General features: G+C 43.3%; 1 protein-coding gene and 1 long non-coding RNA gene across 2 annotated transcripts in view; both read left to right on the plus strand.

Annotated features, from left to right (window-relative positions):
- diaph1 (diaphanous related formin 1) overlaps positions 1–10,355 on the plus strand; it is a 110,800-nt gene that overhangs the window by 70,241 nt on the left and 30,204 nt on the right. The window lies entirely within an intron of this gene.
- On the plus strand, positions 7,327–9,491 carry LOC146979772 (uncharacterized). The gene is made up of 2 exons (XR_015036917.1): positions 7,327–8,260; positions 8,291–9,491. It is a non-coding gene; the product is annotated as an uncharacterized LOC146979772 (long non-coding RNA).

A 10,355-nucleotide genomic window follows, 5' to 3' on the forward strand; every position in this document is an offset into this window, starting at 1 on the left:
ATTATCTGAGTTTGGATGATTATTCCCTTTGGGAGCTTGTAAATACTTGACCTGTTGTATTGGCATCTATGTTACGTGTGTGCTTGTGAGTCCTCATGTGTGGTCTGACCCACTGCTGTTTGTAGTGTGTGTACTGTATGTGTGTCTGTGGCTGCACATGTCCAATGAGCTACCAGCTCTGGTTATGTAGGTTGACCCTTCACCTCTCATCCCATCCTCCTCTTGCTTAAATACATGGCTCAAGGCCTAATGCATTCCTCCTGACCGCCCTATCGTTCTCCTCACCCCTCACCATGGGAGTCCAGCTTCACTCTTCCTCTTCCTCATCCTCCTCCTCCTCCTCTTGTGCCTCCTGTTCCTTGTTACCCAGCAAGAGCAGACTGACACCACACCGAGCCAATGCTGACCCTTCCTTCTCCTCTCCATCAGCTGCCCACACACACACACACACACACACACACACACACACACACACACACACACACAGAAAACAGGCATGCAGAGAGGGGGGTAGCGTGCCCAGGGCAGGGTCAGAGGTTTTGACCTCAGAGGCTCGATGGAAGAGCGGAGAGCTGATGGTGGGAGACACGCCCTCTGGCTGCACATGGCTCTCGTGGACACAGTCCCACACTTTGACACACACACACACACACACACACACACACACACACACACACACACACACACACACACACACACACACACACACACACACACACACACACACACACACACACACACACACACATAGTATGCTCATATTTTATATTTTGCTCTTTATCTATGTTATTAATTCTATTTTAAGTCTGTGTTTCTGTGTATCGGTGGCCAGGCCAGTTTATCCTTCATGCTTCTTACTCTGCTACTGAGCTTGTTGGAATTTAAAAATGTAGCTTTACAAATAACTTAACAAAGAACCTAACAAATGCAGCTCAAGCCAATCAAATAATAAATACAACCTTCCATTACTTATCAGTCAAAGTGGTATTACTTTTGTCATGTTAAGATGGATTTTGTCCTTGGAAACGGGTTCTCTTGCGCTTCAGCCGGGTCTCATTCACTGATCGGTGCTCACAGCAGTGGAGATATCAAATGGGCCACTTCAAAGTGACTGTACCCAAATGAAGGGAGGCTGGAGCACTCAATGCAATGACAGGTTTATTGTGCAACAACTAACGTTTCGTTTCATCAATCATCTGTAGTTTGTTTATGTCAACATTAGGAATTCTTTTTCATCTATTGCAAATTTGATGATCATTTCAAGTGATATCATTTTAGTTCAATACACAAACAAACACACCAACTTTGTATTTCAGCATTGAGCCTACTTGGCTACATGTTTTCAGCTGTGGTTCAGAGGTCAGGCAAAGCAATAACATGAACAGACAGCAACTGGAGAAATCTCTACCTTACTCGATTTATTCTAGTCCACTCCTCAAGACCTTTCACCCCTCTAACTGCTTGACTTGCCTTGCAAACAACTATTGCAGCTGATGCAACAGTTAGTAGCACTGTGCTGCTCATCATTCTGTTAATACTAAGGTCTTAACATGGGAAATGAGAAGTACTCTTTTTATTGTCAGTCAAGGAATTGATTTAGGTTTTCACTGTTAAGGGTTTCCCAGGTGCGCAGCCTCTGGGAGCTGTTTGGACATGTGCTTTTATATTCTTTTAGCTGGATGCCCACTATCTTTACCTCTGTGCTCCAGGGTGTCAATTTTTGTGGTGTTCAGTACAACCCATAATCAGATAAAAATGTACATTTTCAGTGGACGTCTTTGTCTTACCAAAATACTGCCTTTTGGAAGAAAAAAGCATGATACCATATTCTTAAAGGGACAACGAGGAGTTTTGGAAAAGCGAAGCGTTTTCACACTACATTATGAGCCTCCGTGCGCACCGTGAAATTCTTTGACCGGCGCAAGATGGACTCGTGTTTTCATTCATCAAGAATTAAAGTCAGAGGTTCAAAGACGATCACATACTGTCGTAGTTCCAACCATAAACGGCGATTCGGCGGTGTTATTCTCATGACTCGCCACAAAACCGAAAGTAAAGAAACGCTGGTCGGCTCGACCAGCATTTCCGCCACCACTAATAATAACAAAATAATGATAGAGACAAAACAATATATTTATCGAAAATAGGCCCATTAACAAGTGTGGGTAGCGTAGATTCATCCACATTAACGTGAGACTTTTAAATAACCAAATAGAAACTCCTCGTTGTCCCTTTAATAGGACTGCATGCTGAGTTATGTCATGTAACTAAGCTTTTGAATGTGGTTGAACTGTTCCCCAATCTGAGAAAATGGCAAGCTTCATTGTACATTTATACAGCTTGTGTGATGAAACAAATCCTATCTTAATTTTCATGATGGGAATTTAATGGTATGTAATCAGCCAAATTCCACAGCAATATTTGTAGCGAAGAAACCATGCTATTATACTGCCAACCTCTGCGAAAAAGACTATCATTTATTACCATCATTGCACTTTGTGAATGTAAGGGCTTACAATCACAGACCTGATGTGACTATTGCAATTGTAAACACCCTAGTTGTTGACATGAGCAAGTGTGTGTGGCTGTAAGCAGCGAGTGTAGTGTATAGCGTTTCAAGCGGAAGGCTTATCCCCACATTCTTCCTTAAGATACTGGTTCTTAATCCCTCACTTTAAAGTGTTTGTGTATGCTTTCAACTTCGAGAATTTGTTTTCATCCCTTTTTCTTTTAATCTTAATAATTTTAATAATAGTAATAACAACAGGTGAACAGAATCCAGATTGCTTTAATGCAGAGTTCCCAAGTTATTTTGAAAAGTGCCAGAAGGATAGTGACAATGCTAGAATTTGTAAACAGTTCATCTAATAAGGGTATATATAACCTAAACTGTCCTTTTCACACTTTTTTAGACTCACTTTGTGTTTGATAGCAGGTGTCTTTTGAAGTCGGCACCTCAGATAGCCCAATTAGCGGAAGAATGAAAGTGAGGGATGGAGAGAGGAGGAGGTGGTAAAAAAAAGAGAGAGAGAGGAGTGAGTGGATGGAAAGGCTGGGCTTGGGGGAGCCTTGGTGATTAATTTGATTCGGCAGAGAAAAGAAGAGAAAAGGGCCAGGAGCATATATGATTATTAATCCTCATAATGGGAAGATCATTTTCATATCCCAATTCTCCAGCCTTTACACCATTTCCTCCTTGGTGTTTCAGTCTCTGTCGCTTTATTTCTGTGGTCTGTTGTAGTAAGGCGACCTCATTTTTCTTTTCTGGTAGAGATCCCCCAGCCACCCATCCAAAGGTGGCATTTTGTGATGCCAATCCACTGGGACATCGCTGTTATAACACACCTACACATGAAACATCACCTATCCTTGTAACACAATAGCTTCCTATAATATTATGGACAAATTTATTGCAGATGAATACATGTTTGTCAGCTCAAGGGTGTCTGTGTGCGGCTGTATGTGTTGGAGAGCGTGGGTGGGTGAGCTCAGCCACATTTACAAACCAATTATAATAAGTCTTTTGATCTCCCTATGTTCTAAAGAAATCAATTTCCTTCTCTGTAGGTATTTGTCTGTGTGTGCGCCTGTGCGTGTAAGTGTGTGGATGTACGTGTATTTGTGTTGCAGTTCACTCTTAGGTCTGTTCCATTCACTTTTCACCTTAATGAGCCACCAATCAGCCTACTGTGTGTGTGTGTGTGTGTGTGTGTGTGTGTGTGTGCGTTCTCATGCTTGCCTGGAGTCTCTCTTGAGTTGCAGACCAATCAGTTAAAGAGATGAGAGATGTAATATATTAACAATAAAAGACCAAGAGGCATGGGGGATCTGTGTCGCCGTGTTGTTGATTAGATCATTACATCTTCTGCTAAACAGAGTTCACCACAATTTGCTGACTTGTTTTTGTTACACTGCACTGACTGAAGGTCGTCGTCAGTCAAAGAACCTCCTCCATGCAAATGAAACTGCTTAATCACACTCCAGGGTTATTTACTGTGAACAGTCTGATGCAAAATGTCACCCGTGTGCTTGTGTGAAATATTGTCTCTCTATAGATTTACCCTTTGGTCAGTTTTGAGATAAATGACTTGCACATTTTTGTTTAAAGTGGCTACAGGTGAGGAAAGGGGGAAGGCTCTGCTTCTCACTTCAGTGGTTAGATCGCTTCTCCCTGTCTCCTCCCCCCCTCCGTTGTGTTTGTTTTCCCACTGTTGTTTCCCCTTTAGGTCACATTCAAGACGCATTTGTGAGTTGCTCTGCGTGCGTGTCTGTGTGTGTGTGTGTGATCATATTTGTGTGTGCAATTGTGTATAATTAGGTAGAGTTTTAGATAAACGGGTTATGGGATGTGTAGACTCAAAGCTGCAGTCTCCTGAGACTGTTTAAAATATGTACTAATAAAGCACTTATATGACTAAACAAGAAACGGGCACACTTTATTAAGCCATAAGAGTGTTTGTGCGCGCTTGTGCTAAATTAGTATTGGCTTTGAAAAGCTTGTGTGTAATGTGTTATAAGTTGTCTGTGAATATTCCTGTGTGTATGTTTGTGCTTGTGTAGCCCACACTAGCAGGGCCTTGTTAATAAATCATGCAGTATTCAGGCTTCGGCTGCAGAAGGAGAAGCAGGTTAATGCAAGGGTCACTAATGCTGTAGAAAGAGCTGGAAAAAAATATCACACTGTTCTTTCCTTCTATTCTCTCTTATTCGTTTCATTTTTGGATGCAGCCATTTCTCCACTTATATCTCTGATCCCCATTTTCTCTCCCCACCTTTTTACCATCAACAAATGGCCACCCGAATGGCAACGGCCACGCTGTTTGCAGCGGTGTCTTTGATATATAAATCGAAATAGCACCTATAGCCCATATATAGACGAGCTCCTCAGCATGCAGCCATAACCTGTGAACAGAAGATTTGATGGTTATAGGCTGTGTGTTTTTATGCGCACATTTAAGTGTTTATGTGTACCAGTGCTTAAGTTTAAATACGAACTATACCTCTTAAGCCCTCCAACAGTAGCAGTGCATTAGGTTGGCTTTGCCTGCTCTCTAAGCCTCGGTGTGTATTCTCAGTGCGGCAATAGCATGCGTTCCCTCATTCACCATCTCTTTATGGTTGAGGAACAGCCGCAAAACGACGCTCATTCATCAGGCCTTATCAGGTTCAAACACATCTGTGTGTGCTCACATTGGCTCCCACTGCCAACTGCAATAGCTCACTCACATGCACAAACAGAAGCATCCACTTTTGCATACACATTAAGCATGGTCTCTCTCTCTCTCTCTCTCTCTCTCTCACTCACACACACGTACACGCACACACTCGCGGACGCTTTTGTCCCGCTCGCTCTCTTCATTCCATCCTTCCCTCCATCCCTCCCTCGTTACATCTCTCTCTCTCTCTCTCTCCTCTGTTTTACATGCAAATGAGCTGTGTACTCATGCCGCAGCATTACCGCTGTGTGTGCCTAATCTCCTTGCTGCCTTTTCTCTTTCCTGGAGATTATCCTGTTTTTAAACGGAATAGGCCTTCTTCGCTTCACTTGGCTCCTCTCCCAACCAGCCAGCCAGTCGGTCAGCCAGCCAGCGCACCAATCTCTCATCCCAACACCATTACCATTTAAATGTTCCGAGTGATATGACAGCTGAGCAGGGGCTGAGAAGAACCTCTGTGTGTGTACGTGTGTGTGTGTTTTTGTGCTTGTGAGTACATTTGTAATCTTTGTGAGTGTGTGTGTTTAATTGAGGGATTGGCTGATAAGCTCAAAAGCTTGTTACAGATGCTAAGTATCCCCAATGTTCGTGATTCTGTCTCTTTTCACCCAGGCCAAGAGGGAGAAAACATGAACAGAGATGGGGGATGAAGGGATATATCTATGCACACCTACACTACTTCCACCCACTCTTCCTTTCTGTTTTACTCCTCTTGGTCACAGCAGCATACTCTTTTTCCTCCCCCTCTGTTTTTCTTATAAATGCATGTTTTGTGCGTGTGTGTGTACTTACATGTGTGCATGCAAGCATTACTGAAGTGTCAGTGTTCCTGAAGGTAAAGGTGCTTTAATTTTGGTATTGATGGGTTGTGGAGGAAGGGAACTTTTTTTTCTGAGGCTGAATCTACAGTATGATCCGCATAGAAAGCATGTTTATCATGAGAAAAAGGATGAAGATAAAAAGAGCAGAGAAAAGAGTCAAAGTGTAGTGCAGCTAAAAGTGCAGATTGACTGTTCTGCTGTGCGGCAGCAACTCCCCCTCTGTTTATTTTTTGCAATATTAGCTACCTATCCCTGAGGGCAGTGACACACACATGCACACAGACACACACAGACGCACACAGACACGCACACACACGCACACACACAGGAGACTTAGCCCACTTTGATGTCACTGATATCATACATAAAAAAAATGGAGCGGTAAAGAGAAACAACTTCAAAGATCGAGTTGACAAGATAGGAGCATTAACCCCCATCTCCCTTCCCTCTTCCCCTCTTCCTCTCTTCTCTCCTGATTTCCTCACCTCTCTTCTCTTATCTCTGCCTGATAAAGGGGCTCTTATGAAAAGAGACAATGAGCGAGGGATAGAACCAGAAAAATGATGGAAGAGTTGTGGAGGGGGTGGGGAGGGAGGATAAAGCAAGCTGTGAAATGAGAAAGGGAAAAGATAGATGGCCGCAACAGAGGCATTTGAAAGTGTCCTTTTAAAGTCCAAAGCCTCTATCTCATTCGAATTGTTTAACAGTAGCCCTGAGCTGGGACTGATGCGGTGTTGGCTAGCTAGTGAGTTATTAGGCTGCTATTAGACTATCTTCCCCATTATGCTGATGGCTTAGACCGTGTCTTCAGGGTTCTCACACAACCACACATATTAAAACTATCAATTTCAGCGCAACTTTGTACACACTTGCACCAACTTTCTTAAGGTGCACGTTTTCATGTTTATTTCCATATTTATGTGTGTGCACTCTGCACTGAGAGACTGAGAATAGAAATAACAACACAGATAAAGAGCAAAAGATGAAATATAAGAACCGTGTGTGTTGTAACCTGCGTATATTTTACTGTCACTAGTCGGTGTAGCAGGGCCCCAGGTCTCTAGCAGTGGAGCCTGTGTGTAATATGGATAACCCAGTGGCATTTACAGCAGACACCGATGGTATTTACGAGGCTTGGTGGACCAGGCCATGCTCCACTTTCTGACCTTAATCTGCTGCCACTAACCGAATGCTGACTAAAATGTATGTGTTTTTGTGTCATGGATGTGTGGGCACAGGAGCTTAGACTTGTATGCATAGCTTATGTGAGTACAATTATGATCATATGCTGCTTGGTCAGTTAGACTTGATTTGCTCCTGTGCGTTTGTGCTCATAGCTGCCTGTGTGTGTGTGTGTGTATTTGCATGCTGGAGCCCTTGCTCCATTACTCAGTATCTGCATGTGTCGTGTTCTATGAGACGTGGGTTCTGCTTCACCCTGCAGGCACCTTAATTTTTCACCATGCTGTGTGCTACACTACACTGCACTGCATGAAAGTGTACGTCTACACCCTCTCCTGCTCCCTCTTCTTCTCCCTCTCTATTCATCTACCTCCCCCGTCCTCGTTTTCCCCACCACACACCCACCCCTCACCACACATACACATACGCACATGCCTAATCAAAGCAAGGAGCTCTCTAGATTAGCACTTGAGAAAACTCCCCAAAGACATTCCTTCATTTTGACCATTTTCAGGTACTCTCTTCCCTTCTCCCCTCCACCTCCTCCCACCTAGCTTTGAATTTTTAACCTCCCCACTGAATAAGAGATGTGGCCGTCCTCGTGGGGAAAGGAGAGTTGGAGGGAGGGCAAGGAATGAAGGAAAGGAGAAGGCGGGGGAGGCGGAAAGGAAAAGGTTGTCCCTAAACACGCTTTCACATTTATCCCCTAAAAACTCCACTCTGTATGCTCAATAATGCATGGCCATCTCTCTCTCCCCCCGCATCGCCTCCCCCCTCCTCTCATTCCCTTCTTCCTTCATCTCCTTCATCTTCCTCTTGTCGGTTCCCCAAGCGCTCATCACTCCACCCAGCAGATTAACTGCAGGGTGAAAGTGAGACTGGCAAAGCAGGGTGGTGGTAGCAGGGCATCAGGGACTGACAGTGGAAGAAAACGAGAGGGAAAGCAGATGAGTAATTTGTCATTGTGTGGATGAAGTTACTTTTTTTTTTAGTATCGATCTGCGTGAGTGGGCTTTGGAGTTGTACCATGTCAGAGACGGCGTGGAGCTTGACTGCGCCTGTCAACTCGAGTCCAGCTTCACCCAAAAACTCAAAGCCTGCAGAGTGACTTAATACCCTTTTGAATTCTCTTAATGTTTCTTAGCTTGTCTTCGACCACGCTCGGAGACAAAACCATCCCTGCCTATCCCCGGTTCCTCCTCCTCTTGTTTCACTGGGACAAGACTATGAAAGATCAGTGTAGATTGTACAGCCATGATGCACCACGGCAACAGAAGGTAGTCAGATGGAGGACATGCAGCAATGCCAACTGCAACTTCAGCTGAGACTAAATTACATGTACAACAAGCTACACAGTGCGGAATCAAGTCACAGTGCAAATGCAAGTCACGTGTCTGGCATGTAAACTGTCTCCTGGCTTTTGTTTTGTATGTGTTGTGCTTAGAAGTGCTTTGTCTGCCAGAGCCGTTACACTGTAGCTGTGCAGCGAGCAGAGTGAACCTTTCAGGACTTGTTGTGCATGCACATGGCATCAGCAGCAACTCCTGTCTGTTTGGGTGAATAGGTTGGTACGCTGGAGACATCTAAAGATCTCTCTAAGAATGGTTTTTTTAAAGTCAGTTCTGGAAAGTTTTTGAAGAACCCAGAGAGTTTGTGCTTTCAAAGTTTCATGTTGATTTTTTTTTTGCTCTGAAGTTTTCCCCTCTCACTCTTCCTAGCCTCAAAGAAGATTGTGGTTTAATACTGCAAGAGCAACAGACCATAACAGCATTCGAAATAATACTAATAATGATAAAATATTTAAAAAGTAAGTATGAAAAAAGTATTTGCAGATTGAAAATGATTCTTAAGTCATTACAGTGATGTATTCTGCCCATAAAGACAAGGTCTCTCTTCAACTGAATTTCATTTCAATAGAAATTTAAAATTAAAGTGTTATTGGCAGTCAAGCTTTAAGGATATTCAGGGCTGTAAGGATTCTCGGTAGAACTACAAACGTTATTTCCGTTTCTTCCAGACTCTGAAAAATGTGGGTAACACTCGATGCAGCACTGCAGCTTGTTTTTTAAAGGAAAGTTTCTAAAAGCAGTTGTTTGTTGACTCATAAGGTAGTTGGCTAACGTAAGAAAGATAAAAGCTTGCCGCCACTATGGGAAAGTGCAAATCTTTGAGAGCTGGATTGATGATAACAAGTATGCTTCTTGATTGAAGCCAGTTGAAAGAAACAGACATGAAGGCCGGTGTACTGTTTACCAGAGGAAAATAAAATACAGTCGCTAAGGAGAGTGCTGGGTTCAGATTTGCATTTTGAAGCTAGTAGGTCAGTAGTCAATATGTATCAATAGTAAGGTTCAGTATTTATGTTTCCATTTCTGTGTTGACCATGTTTATTTGTTAATTTTTGCTTCATCTATAAAGTGACTTCTGAAACCTGCATAATACTTTTTAGAGAAAAGGCACAGTGCTTTGTGTCAAAGGCGCACATAGGTGGAGAGTAATGCTGGTTCAGTAGATGTGAAGATGGATGGCGTTATTGAGGGCCTAGTGAAGGAGAGAGGCACAGAATGGATGAGGCCTGGAGAAGGACGAATGGAGGGAGGGAGTGATCTGTGTACGACTGAAACAAGCACTGAAGGAGGGAATGAAGGAATGACAAATGATGAAAAGGTGAAGGGACAAAAAAAGCAACTAGAGTAATGGAGATACAGGTGAGATAGAATTAGTAAACTGAGTCAGACAGCATGAAAGGAAGAAACTATGAAATGAGAGTTGAGGTGTGACCTGATCAACATGTGTCCTGTCCTGTATGCCCTATACACAGTCATTACACAGTATGAGAACAGACTAGATGAGATCTTCCACTGCCTCTTAATCTTGCTTTGCTGCTCTCCTTGTTTCTTTCTCCATGATTTCCCTCTCTCAGGGTTTGAACTCCACAGCAAGCATTTTAATGCCTCACTCTTCTAACAGTGTTTGGCTGGCCACAGAATCTGCCCACTTCTCTTCCCTCTTCCTGTTTCCCAAATAGGTTGTTTAAAGCTGGGTACTTAACTGTACACAGTTAGCGGTCAGCCAGCACACACACACCTACAGGCACACACTATGCCATCGGGCCTCCTTAGAGATTGTCTACTTA

The sequence above is a fragment of the Trachurus japonicus genome, chromosome 10 (assembly GCF_045865225.1).
Source record: "Trachurus japonicus isolate A0001 chromosome 10, Traja_1.0".
NCBI lineage: Eukaryota > Metazoa > Chordata > Actinopteri > Carangiformes > Carangidae > Trachurus > Trachurus japonicus.